Below are 11,191 nucleotides of genomic sequence, written 5' to 3'. Positions count from 1 at the left end.
AGTGTATATAGGGGTATAAGAGTTTGCCACATGAAGAAAACTCTCAATCACATCTTTTTGAGCTAAAATTATAATTAGTATGTTTTAAATAAATGTTTTATATGCAACAAATATGTTTCATTATGGTTATTAAAACAAATCAAGACTTAAATTAGTAATTTGTTGATTTTGCAGTTAAATGACCCATATACTATAAAAAGAACCTGGTCAAAGATGGATTATTTGCAACGTTTGCCCGTTAGATAAATCCAGGAAAGATTCTACATAAAAAAAACCTGTGATCATTTTTGGAACATTTTACCGTAGTGTGCGCGCATTGGCTTTTTTAATTTAAATCAAGCATTTTGCATGTTAAGCAGAAGGGGCTTAGAATGTCCATTCCTTTATTTCCAACAACATTCACTTCACGTCAATAACACTTTTGTCTTGATTGCAGTTTTAGTACGTGATGCCAGAACCACGGCGTTTTTCTTAAATCCTCCCTGCATGTTCTCCTTTCATTTCTGCCCGGTTTCAACTAAAAGCCAATAAGTAATGATCTTGATTTCTTTGAATTAGAGAGGCTGTGTTTTCATTATGTCTAGATGTCTTTCTTTGCCTTGTTTGTTTTCCCTGTCAGTGTGCTTAAAAGAGATGTATACTCTATTGTACTAGCACCATACTAATAATGCTCCCTAGCACCAGGAGCCGAATCTGCAACGGGGCATTTCAAAGCGCACAAAGAGAAGCTTTTAGGACCACAGAGGTCTCTTCTTCAGATAGAGACCTCTGAGGTCTTGAAAGCTTATGTAAACTTTTTCTGTGTTGGCCCAATAAAAAGGTATCAACATCAAATAAAGCCTCCATTTTCTCTTGGGCTAACACAGCTTTATGTTATTTTTTTATATAAATATATCTTTTACCTCTATTACTATTGTAAAGCGGAGTAGTAGTAGTAGCCCCGAACTGGACCAAGTAACAGGGATTGTACAAGCAGGAAGCACTCCTTATGCTGAAAGGGTAGCAGATTCCCAGAAAGTCCTTCACTGACTGGTATTACTTTAGCATGATTGCAATAAACATGGATCATCCTGGATTATAAAAAAGGTAAACCAATCTACTGTACACAGCAGATATAGTAATTAGTGGTATATAGGTTATGTGTATTTGTTGAACACATTATTATATGATACACCAAAAACATACATTTAAGCCCTGAAAAGTTACATGTAGTTCATTGACAATAAAGTCATTCAAATGACAGGAGGCGCATGTATGGTATACAATTTGACAGAGGAAAAGATTGCATTATGCAAAAAAGCATAGCCATGTGTGTCTTAGTATTAACGTAGTTCACAAAGCACGTCATAATGTAAGACGTTTCAATTACACAATTACACTGCAATCAATATAAAAAAAAAAATATAAAATAGTTTTTTTTGTGTGTGTGTTTTTCCAATAACGCAGTCAGGTAATGGCATGGTTAATCACAAAAATATTACTGAAAATCAATTTGTAGTACTCTGCTACACCTGACACAGCGTATTGCAAAAAAAGACATTCTTAATGTGAATGTGAAATTCTTCATGCCAAGTATTCGCTGTGACTTCTACTACACTATATTTAATTATATGGTATGCAATTAACCCCAAATGACAACAAATCAGAGAGAATGTTCACACAAAAACACATATCTTTGTATGTTGTATAACAATAAGGGCGTTATAAACGTTGTTTTTCCATCATGTGTTTCAGAATTCCCACCAGCTCAATATATGCATATGATACACTAGTTCTTAAAAAAAGAAGGAAAAAATGCAGGGACCGAGTGAAGACATGAATCCAGCTGTACAGATATAAAGTAACTTTTTATGCACAGAAGGGGGAAAGAAAAGGGCTTTAAAGATGATTTACTAGTTCACGGTACATTCCCGCTGAGGTCCCAGAAGAAATGATGGCAGGCACCTGTTCAACTCCTTTTTAACTAGAGGGGTGTATAACAAATGGAAGCAATGTTATCTGGTACTTTGCAAGATAAGTAGATGAAACTTCCATGCATTACTAACGTCAGAACATTGTGACCCAATACTCTTTTTTCTGTTATCTGTTATGAATGAAACTCCGGAGAAAACTTGTTTTCACATGGGAATCTACCTCGTGCAAAGCAAAATATCCCAATAAGGAAAGCTTCCCCAATTAATAGAGGCATAGAAATGGAAATGTTTCGAATAATACGTTGAACAGCTTGGTAGTACTGCAACCAACACGCATCTCCATCACGACTATGACATAAAGCTGGGGGTAAAGGATTAGGGGCCACTCTCTTCACGTTAACTGCAGGAAAAGCAAAACCAGTGTACATACTTTGGAAATTATAAAAAGGAAGTAAATCTATCAAGGTAAATCCATTTGGGAATACAATTAAGCAGAGACGCGGGGAGAATACAAAAGGAACCAGATTCTAAAGGCCCTGACCGTTGATTGACAATGGCCAGGCTCGCAGATCCAGAAACAGCAGCGGACAAGGAGGGGCATGGGGGGGATGAAAGGAGTAAATGTGATTTGTAGGAGACTCAGAACAGGAAAACAAATCAATGTAAATTCATTTCAGTTTGCAGAGATTCAGACATTTTCTTCAAGTCCATGGGAGACCTGGGAATTCTTGGTCCCAGAGCAACAATCTGACCACTTGTGTCCCCTGTATATCCTAACCAGGACAGTACACAGATGCCAACAATTAAATACTCCCGTTAACTAAGAAGAGCAGTGGTGCACACAACCAGTAACAATATAGTCCTGCTGTTTCTGCTACAACATTTTGCTTACACATTTTTTTATAATTTTTTTTCAGTGGAAAAAAAATAAAAATTTTAAAAGCCTTATAATTGGCACCTTAAGCACATTTTATACAAATTGTTCCTCGTGCGTGATATGGTTTTTCCTTATAAATACAACACAGAAGTAAAAATAAAATGTTGAATTAATAACTTATGTAGAAATAAAAATATCCAATTTGCTTTTTAACAGAAATAAACATCATCTTTACAGAGCCCTAAATGTGAGTGATACCAGCCATTCTTGGTGCTGTGGACTACAAAGCCCATGACTCGGGAAAGAATCATAGCAGTCATAGTCCTTAGCCACTGAAATACTAGATGATGGTCACAGAGGAAATAAAATGTTTGTTGTTATATTTCATATTAGCAGGAAGGTAAAGGGTATATGCTTTAACTATACACTTGTACTGAAGGAGTTTAGGATTATCCCAATAAGGATGATGAATAACCCTCTGTGAAGAAGACTCAGAGGAGAACGTTACCATTCTGAATTTTATTCATCTAGATATACTGTGACTCTTATAATAAAACAATCTAAATGGATTGGAAATATCAACCAAATAGTTAAAATATGCCTTGGTCATATGTTAAGCATATAATTTTTTTAGTTGACAGGTTGAAAGGACACACAGCATCACAAGAACAGAAAGGTCCAAAATAACATTCACAAAGTGTCCATATTCATTTAAATAATGTACTCAATGACCCAAGATTTGGTTATATTTTTTCCTTCTCTGGGAGTGAATAAGTAGTCACACCCTGCCACATAAGGTCTGGTTGAGTATTAATATATATGGTAATTAATAGTAAAATTAACAAGCAAATATTAGAGAAATAAATATTACAACAGAAATAAAATAAACAATTAAAGTACTGGCTAGAAGCACTTAAAAACCAAAAGGTTCATATACATTTAGACATTGATTATTACTGTCCTTTTAATTAAACAGTTTGTTCAAAACTGCAATTACATTGGTTTTGGCATTGGAAAGTTATTGCGTGATTTATTCTGCAAAGTGGAACATCTAATGTGCAGCTCCTTTGGACAAGAGAGAAATCACTTCCGACGAAAGCCTCCTGAAGCAGTGGGGTAGAAAGGATTTTAAATGCAGAAGAACACTGTGTGAAAAAGGTCTGATTATTCAGAACAGAGCAGGGGCTGTCTGAAGGTATCAAGGATCGGCACAAAAAGCAGTGAATAGCAAAATCTACATTTAATCACAAAGAATTAGCTCCGTGTAGAAGACCTTTCTCAGGGCAGCCACCATACACCGGCTAAAGGCATACAATGATTTAGGGGAAGTTTCTGGTTTAGAAAACTATGGTTAACACCCTGCAAGGGCTGCTCTTGAAAACACCACAAATTAGAAACCCTAATGTTATTATGCTTGAATTGCAGCACTCCATTTGTTGATGAACTAGAAATCTTAGCATGGTCAGCCAGCCACTTGACATGTACATCTTCTGAATAGCATGTTTAGAGGAATGCACATGCCTTGCTAATCCTTAAACTATTCAGCCATAGCCCTCTGAGGCTCAAACAGAAGTAACCGTGCCTCGTAAAGATCGGTACTATTGAAAATTCTGTTGGGGTTCCTTAAAGCTTGATCAAATTATTCTGAAATCTGTGGAACATCTGGTTCCTGTGCAGTTTTCAAATGCTGCGAAAATGAATGAAAAATCAAAGATCGGCTCTCGGGTGTTAGAAGATGAAGCTGCCATGTTTTCATTTTACGATGTTGCAACTTCCTGTACATTTTGCAGCAAAGTCTTCACATGGATAAGATATGGAACATTACCGGTCATAAACCCTACAATTATAATGTAGTCTCCATGAACAAAAAAAAGCAGTGTTAAAGTTTCAATAACTGCAATAAGTAATTGGAATTTTCCTGTATTAATACTCAGTCAAAGTTCCTGCTTTATCTTGTTTTCTGCACCATTTTAAATGTAACAAACACAAAAATATGGAAATTGATCCGTCAATCACAAAGACAAGGTTACCATCACCATTCTGGAATATATTATTCTAATAACTAAAGTTACAAGTTGAAATGGTTAACACTGATGAATATTATACTCATGATAGAAAGTCAGCACAGTATGGGAACCAGTCCTGCAGGCAGACCGGCAACAAAAAATGACTTACGCACAACGTGTTTACCAGCAAACAATTAAAAGAGGTGTCTTCAATCGGTTTTATCACCTGTCTAAGAACCCTGCTTCCTGATTACCATGCGTCAGACAGTAAGACCACAGAGAGAGGGAAGATGAAGAAACAGAGTTAAAAAGTTAAAAATAAATAAAAATGTAAAAAAAAATATATATATAAATGTATTAAAAATCGAAATATTTAATGAGACCCCAGTGATGTCATTGTGACACAACCAAAGAGTTGCTTTTAGTAATATGTAATCTCTGGGGTATGCAAAGACCACAAAGGGGATCACTAGTCATACTGCAGTGTAATAAAATCAGTGTAATAAAAGACATTGAAAAAGTAAGAAACAAAAAACAAAATATTAAACAAATGGAAAAAGGTCCCTAAACATCCTCTATCTCCTGAGCAGAAATATAACATAAAAAAAAAAAAAACCCAACAAAAAAAGATGTGGAAAGCGTAGGGGACATTTTGCCCCTTTATTGCCTTATAAAACATAAATCCTATGCATGTGCATTGTCACTGTATCCAGGAGATGTTGCTAAATATAAAACTGGGGTTGTTTTTGGCCATTGCAGCTATTCTGTGTAAGAAATCATAAGCAAAATTGCAAAGATTATTTAAATAATACATAGTTTCATTTTTTCCCATGGTGGGGAAACTTCTGCATGACAAGTGGTAGAATGGCCTTTGTGAAATAGCCTAGGCTGGTTTTTTTGGAACTATGTACTTTTGTAGGGAAGTTTCAGACTGTGTTAGTGCTGATAAGCTGATAAGACCTATAGACAGAATTAGGGAATAACTCTTGGGTTACAGGTAATGGTGCATTAGCACAATGCAATATGGCACATTAGCTTTATATGCAAGCATATTAATGTTTAAAATGTGCACCTTCTAATATTTTCAAAAGTAAGGCAAATGAATACATAGATTTGTATGTATATGTGTATCAGCTGTGTACAATTTATAATAGCGAAACTGAAAAATCTGTGTTAATACTAATGACTGTATAGCGTCAAGGTGCTGAAACACAAGTCTTCTGAAAAGTCTCCTGTCGCCCTCGCTTTTGTGGAAAGACCCCTCTGTTTCTCTTTCTCTAAACATTTTCATTTTACATCACATCACTGAAACTATGTAGATCCCTGAGACAGCAAATGTTGGCAGAATTCCCTTAACATACCAAAAAAATGTTGTCTCTACAAGATGATTGGTAGACTGTACAAGAGATGGGGCTGACATATGGCAGCTAGGATGGCAGCTGAAGATATTGCTGTCATTTCCAGAAGTGATTAGATCATCAGTAAAGGCACACGTGTATTATTTTCTATATATGCTGGTATATTGGGCATTTTTGCAATGCAACCTGGCCCATGAGTCTTATTTGTGGATACATTTATGAAAATTTACCTATTTATATTTTTTTCAGTTGCCTTACCATTTACTATATATTCTGTCTCAGAGAAAAAAACAATTATGATGTGCTGCATCCGTAATGAGATCAAAACGGGCAGAAAGAAAAAGAGTAGATGTTTCTATATGACAAGAATAGAATCTAAAATAAATCATAACCAAGTCCTAGTGTCCTAGTGTTCAGCCTTATTTTGTATCATCCATAAGCCACTGTTTGTTGTTTCTAGTTATCCATTTCTATTGCTGCCCATGGGAGCCAACAGAGGAACACAGCCAGGTCTGCATTATTTCTGAAGTACAGTAAGACTCAATATCACCAGAACAACATAAATAAAGCAAAAATAGTTAAAATGTGGCCAAGTAAAATGTTATGTAAAATATGTGGAACATCTTATCAGGTACAAGTTCAAATTCTCAAGATGCATTGCTTGAACAAAAGGATAAAAAGGGAATCTTATAAATGATTGCAGGGGAGAATGAGTCATTTTGGAACAAAACATTGTACACTAAACCTGAATAATCTGCAATAGTGGCTGAAGTGGCATTGTCAAGTTCTCTCAAACGGGACACAAGCCATTTTTTTAACCTGCAGTGGTGGTACTACTGACCACTAAGGTCCCACACTTAGTCAGAGGGACTCCACTTGGTCGGACCGCTGCTGAGAATCATCTGAATGGGCCACAACAACCACCTTCACAGTACTGTATTCTCATCCAATGCATAGACGCCAGAGGTTCCATCCACTACATAAGCACTGCAATTCAAAGACGCCAACTGGAAACCCACATGGGTCATGAGCATTAGGTCATTACTACTCCATTCCTAAATTTCAATGGAATACAATGTAATTTGTTTTCAAAATATCAATCGTGGGTTTGCAACCATAAACTTATTTTTAACGCTTAAAGATTTTTTTTAGCTATTAGTACATAGATTCCAACTTTTTCTTTTAGGGGATGTGTTCAGAGGCTTGACCAGGTTGTTACACTTACAGAGATCTTACAGGTGACAGTTCACTTGTAATGCATAGCAATCTAAAGATCTAGACAAGGACAAAATAATGCTTTTCTGGTAGACCAGCAGACAGATAAAGGTTTTATGGAAACACACAAATGAAAGCCAGATAAACATTACATAAGTACTTGTACTTAGATTTACTTTAAGATCAGACTATATTATAAAACATTTACATACAGAACTGAGACTTTAGTGGCAGAATTGCTCTAAAGTCTCCTAAGAGTTGATACTGTGACCTGAACCAAGAAGCAGCTGAAGTGCTAACCATATCAGAGTGTACCATTAACCTCTCCTCTTGATCACAGCCCTGTCTGGAAATGATACTTCTGCGAGCAGCAGGTCACATTTAATTTATAACCTAATGTCCAAAATGACAAAAGAGAGTTCTCTGACATGTTCTCTTCATTCATCACATGAAGGTGCAAGTATGGGATATCAGTGAGGTGACCATGCATTCCACATGATTCAAATCAACCCAACAGTGATTAATTGGGTTCAATCCCAGTTTTGAGATTATAACAACTGTTGCTCCCTTTCACCTCAGGCAGACGGGCCTTTAAAGGGAAAGTATCCATTTCCTCCACGCATGACATTCATTAAGGAGGATCAAGTCTCATTAATGTTTAAATGCTGGATGAAATTTGGACAAACTCAATTTACTCAAGATGTGCAGAAGGTAGAGTTGAGAGCAGTAAAAAAGCCCTGTGTCTCCCATCCAGTACCCATGCCTGTTTCTTATTTAGCTGAGACAGATTCCTTGTCTTTGCAGGGGTTCCTACCTGAAGAGATTTTAGTCTCTAGTCTTTAACAGCTCACTGTGTCCTGGCCCAGATTTTCCAAGGAGTCTTTGATACCATACAAACACCCAAGCCTAATTTCTCATAGATCAGGTCAGCACCATCTACTTTTGGTTAATAGTGACCCCACAAGCTCAACACACGAGTCACCTATTTTCGATACTTTTCCGCTTATTTTCTGCCTATGCTGGGGTGACTAATTTTGCTCATGGCTACGAGCATCTGGAATCCAAATTAAACGCCTTGAAGCTAGACTCTACTGTCCAAGCATGATTTGGTACTATGCACTAATTAGGGATATAAAAGTAGCCATACATAATGTTAGGAAGTTTAACTTCACTGAGAGGGTGGTAGATAAGTGGAACAGCTTCCCAGCAGAAGTGGATGATGGTAATATTGTAAAGGAATTTAACCATACATATTGGCCTATGACCATCCTTAATCTAAAACAAGACACAAGGACTGATTAAGGATTGAGTCTTTACAGCAGGAAAAGTGGGCAGACTAGATGGGCCAAATGGTTCTTATCTGCTGTTTTCATTATAATTCTTATTCAACTAGAATGAAAAGTGCAAAAAACTATGGGGTAATTATAATAAAAGTTTCTAATTCAATCCCTATTATTATTTTTGTTTTCAGATTGAGTAATTTCTAAATCGTAGGAATTAATTTGGAGTCCAAATTGAATTTCTAGAAAAATATACACAAATAACTTTTGAAAAAAAGCTGAAACTACGTTGACAATTTGTCCTTCGGTGAATTCCTGTTTTGGAAGTATGACTTGTGCATCGTGCAGTGTGAAAAATAATAATATCTGACAATTATTACCTCTTAGTGAATAAACCCCCTGAAATTTCAAATTAAAGGCCAGCTACAGATACACATAGACAACAGCCGTTGTGAATCAGGGATGGCTACAAGATGCTTCAGAGTTTGTAATGTCTAGGTTTATGTGGACAAGGTGCTGCATGCATGGCTTACATTGTTCTTCCTAAAGTCCAATGTCTTACCATCAGTGACAAAAATAGTTTTACTTCCCAGTCACACAAGATCAAAGCCCCTATACATACATCTATATCTTACACAATGTAAAGTACAGTATATTTCAGTAGAAACATTTTGGAAGGCTGATATTCAATGATAGATACAATTGTAGGATTCAAACTTCTCAATAGTAATAACTTTCAAATAAACATATTGTATTTGAGTAGAAGATGCTTTTAAGATAAATATTCTGGGAAAAATCTAACCTTGGCATTATTTTTTCGAGTCTCTGTAAAAGGGTAACATAAGTAGAATTAATGAAACAATTATCTCAAAAAATAATTCTGCATCTGACATATGGTTTGTTATTCATCTGGTAAATCATCAATAGCAAATGGGCCTAAAATCCCAATGTAATGGATTATCTATTCTCCTGAACCAGTAGCTACATTCCTAGAGAGAGATTTAAACGAGTGGCATTGGACTAGACTTCCCAGAGGGTTCACTTTAGGGTCAGTTTGGTCAGTCACCAGTCAAACAAATTACCAGTCTTGAAAATAAGGTCACGCAAATGTCACTGGTCAAAAATAACTTAAAAAAGATGGCTTTGCAGTTGAATCAAAGTAATGCACATTTCTCAAAAAGCTTTCAAGAAATAGAAAAAGAAAATTAGCAACTCAGATGACATTATTGAACAGATATATATATATATATATATATATATAAATATATATATATATATATATATATATATGTATTGTGTTTTGATGTTTAGAATGCATATGACCTGAGATGGCAGAAAAAAGACTTAAATTCTATAATTCAGGGTCCTCATAGTTTATTAAGTTTGATGCATAAAACAGTTGTAAACTTACCATTATCAGGGGCGTACCTAGAGTATTTGGCACCTGGGGTGGATCCTGTATGTGGCACCCCCCCCCAGAAACACTTTAAAACTGCATTGCTTCTATCGTTATATACTGGCGTAGACAGCATTACTGTTATCATTATATATTGAGGCAGACATTGACGGTGGTACAGCATAACACCTACCACTATATACTGAGGCAGACATTGACGGTGGTACAGCATTACACCTACCACTATATACTGAGGCAGACATTGACGGTGGTACAGCATTACACCTATCACTATATACTGAGGCAGACATTGATGGTGGTACAGCGTAATCCCTATCACTATAAATTGAGCCAGACATTGATAATAGTACAGCATAACTCCTATCACTATATACTAAGCCAAACTTTGATGTGGTGTAGGCCTACCACTTCATTGTCTGGCTTAGGGATGCACCAAAACTTCTGGACTGAAACCGAAAATGCAGCATTTACCTGTCCGAAACCGAATATGACCTCCCACCATAAAAAAAATCTCACACTTTTATTTAAAGTAAGTAACACAACAAAATAGGACAAAAAAATCATTAACAATATTAATATATATATATATATATATATGATTGTTAACAGCAATCACACTCCTATCATACCCAGGCATACCCAGATTCCAGCATGTACTAGCTTACTTTGCATGATAGGAGTATGATTGCTGTTAGTATCTATATACATCTATCATATACACAAACACTTTAACAGTCACTCACTAATTCACACATTTTTAGTCACATAATTAATTCACACAATCATTTATTCTCTCACCCGTTCACACAAATTTACACATTCATTAATGCATTCTCACAAACTCATTCATTATCTCCCTCATTCAGACAATTCATCCACACATTCACTCATTCTCACTACCTTTCCCCCTTTTCTATCCCTTTCTCACTATCTACCCCCCTTCACACTATCTAACTCCCTCCCTCCCCACTATCTACCCCCCTCTCCCTCCCTCCCCACTATCTACCCCCTCCCTCTCCCTCTCCACTATCTACCCCCCTCTCCTTCCCCACTATCTACCCCCCTCTCCCTCCCCACTATCTACCCCTCTCTCCCTCCCCACTATCTACCCCTCTCTCCCTCCCC

The sequence above is a fragment of the Sceloporus occidentalis genome, unplaced genomic scaffold (genome assembly GCF_023333645.1).
Source record: "Sceloporus occidentalis isolate IW3139 unplaced genomic scaffold, rSceOcc1.0.p SCAF_40, whole genome shotgun sequence".
In the NCBI taxonomy this organism is placed as follows: Eukaryota; Metazoa; Chordata; class Lepidosauria; order Squamata; family Phrynosomatidae; genus Sceloporus; species Sceloporus occidentalis.
This window is presented reverse-complemented; position numbering follows the sequence as displayed.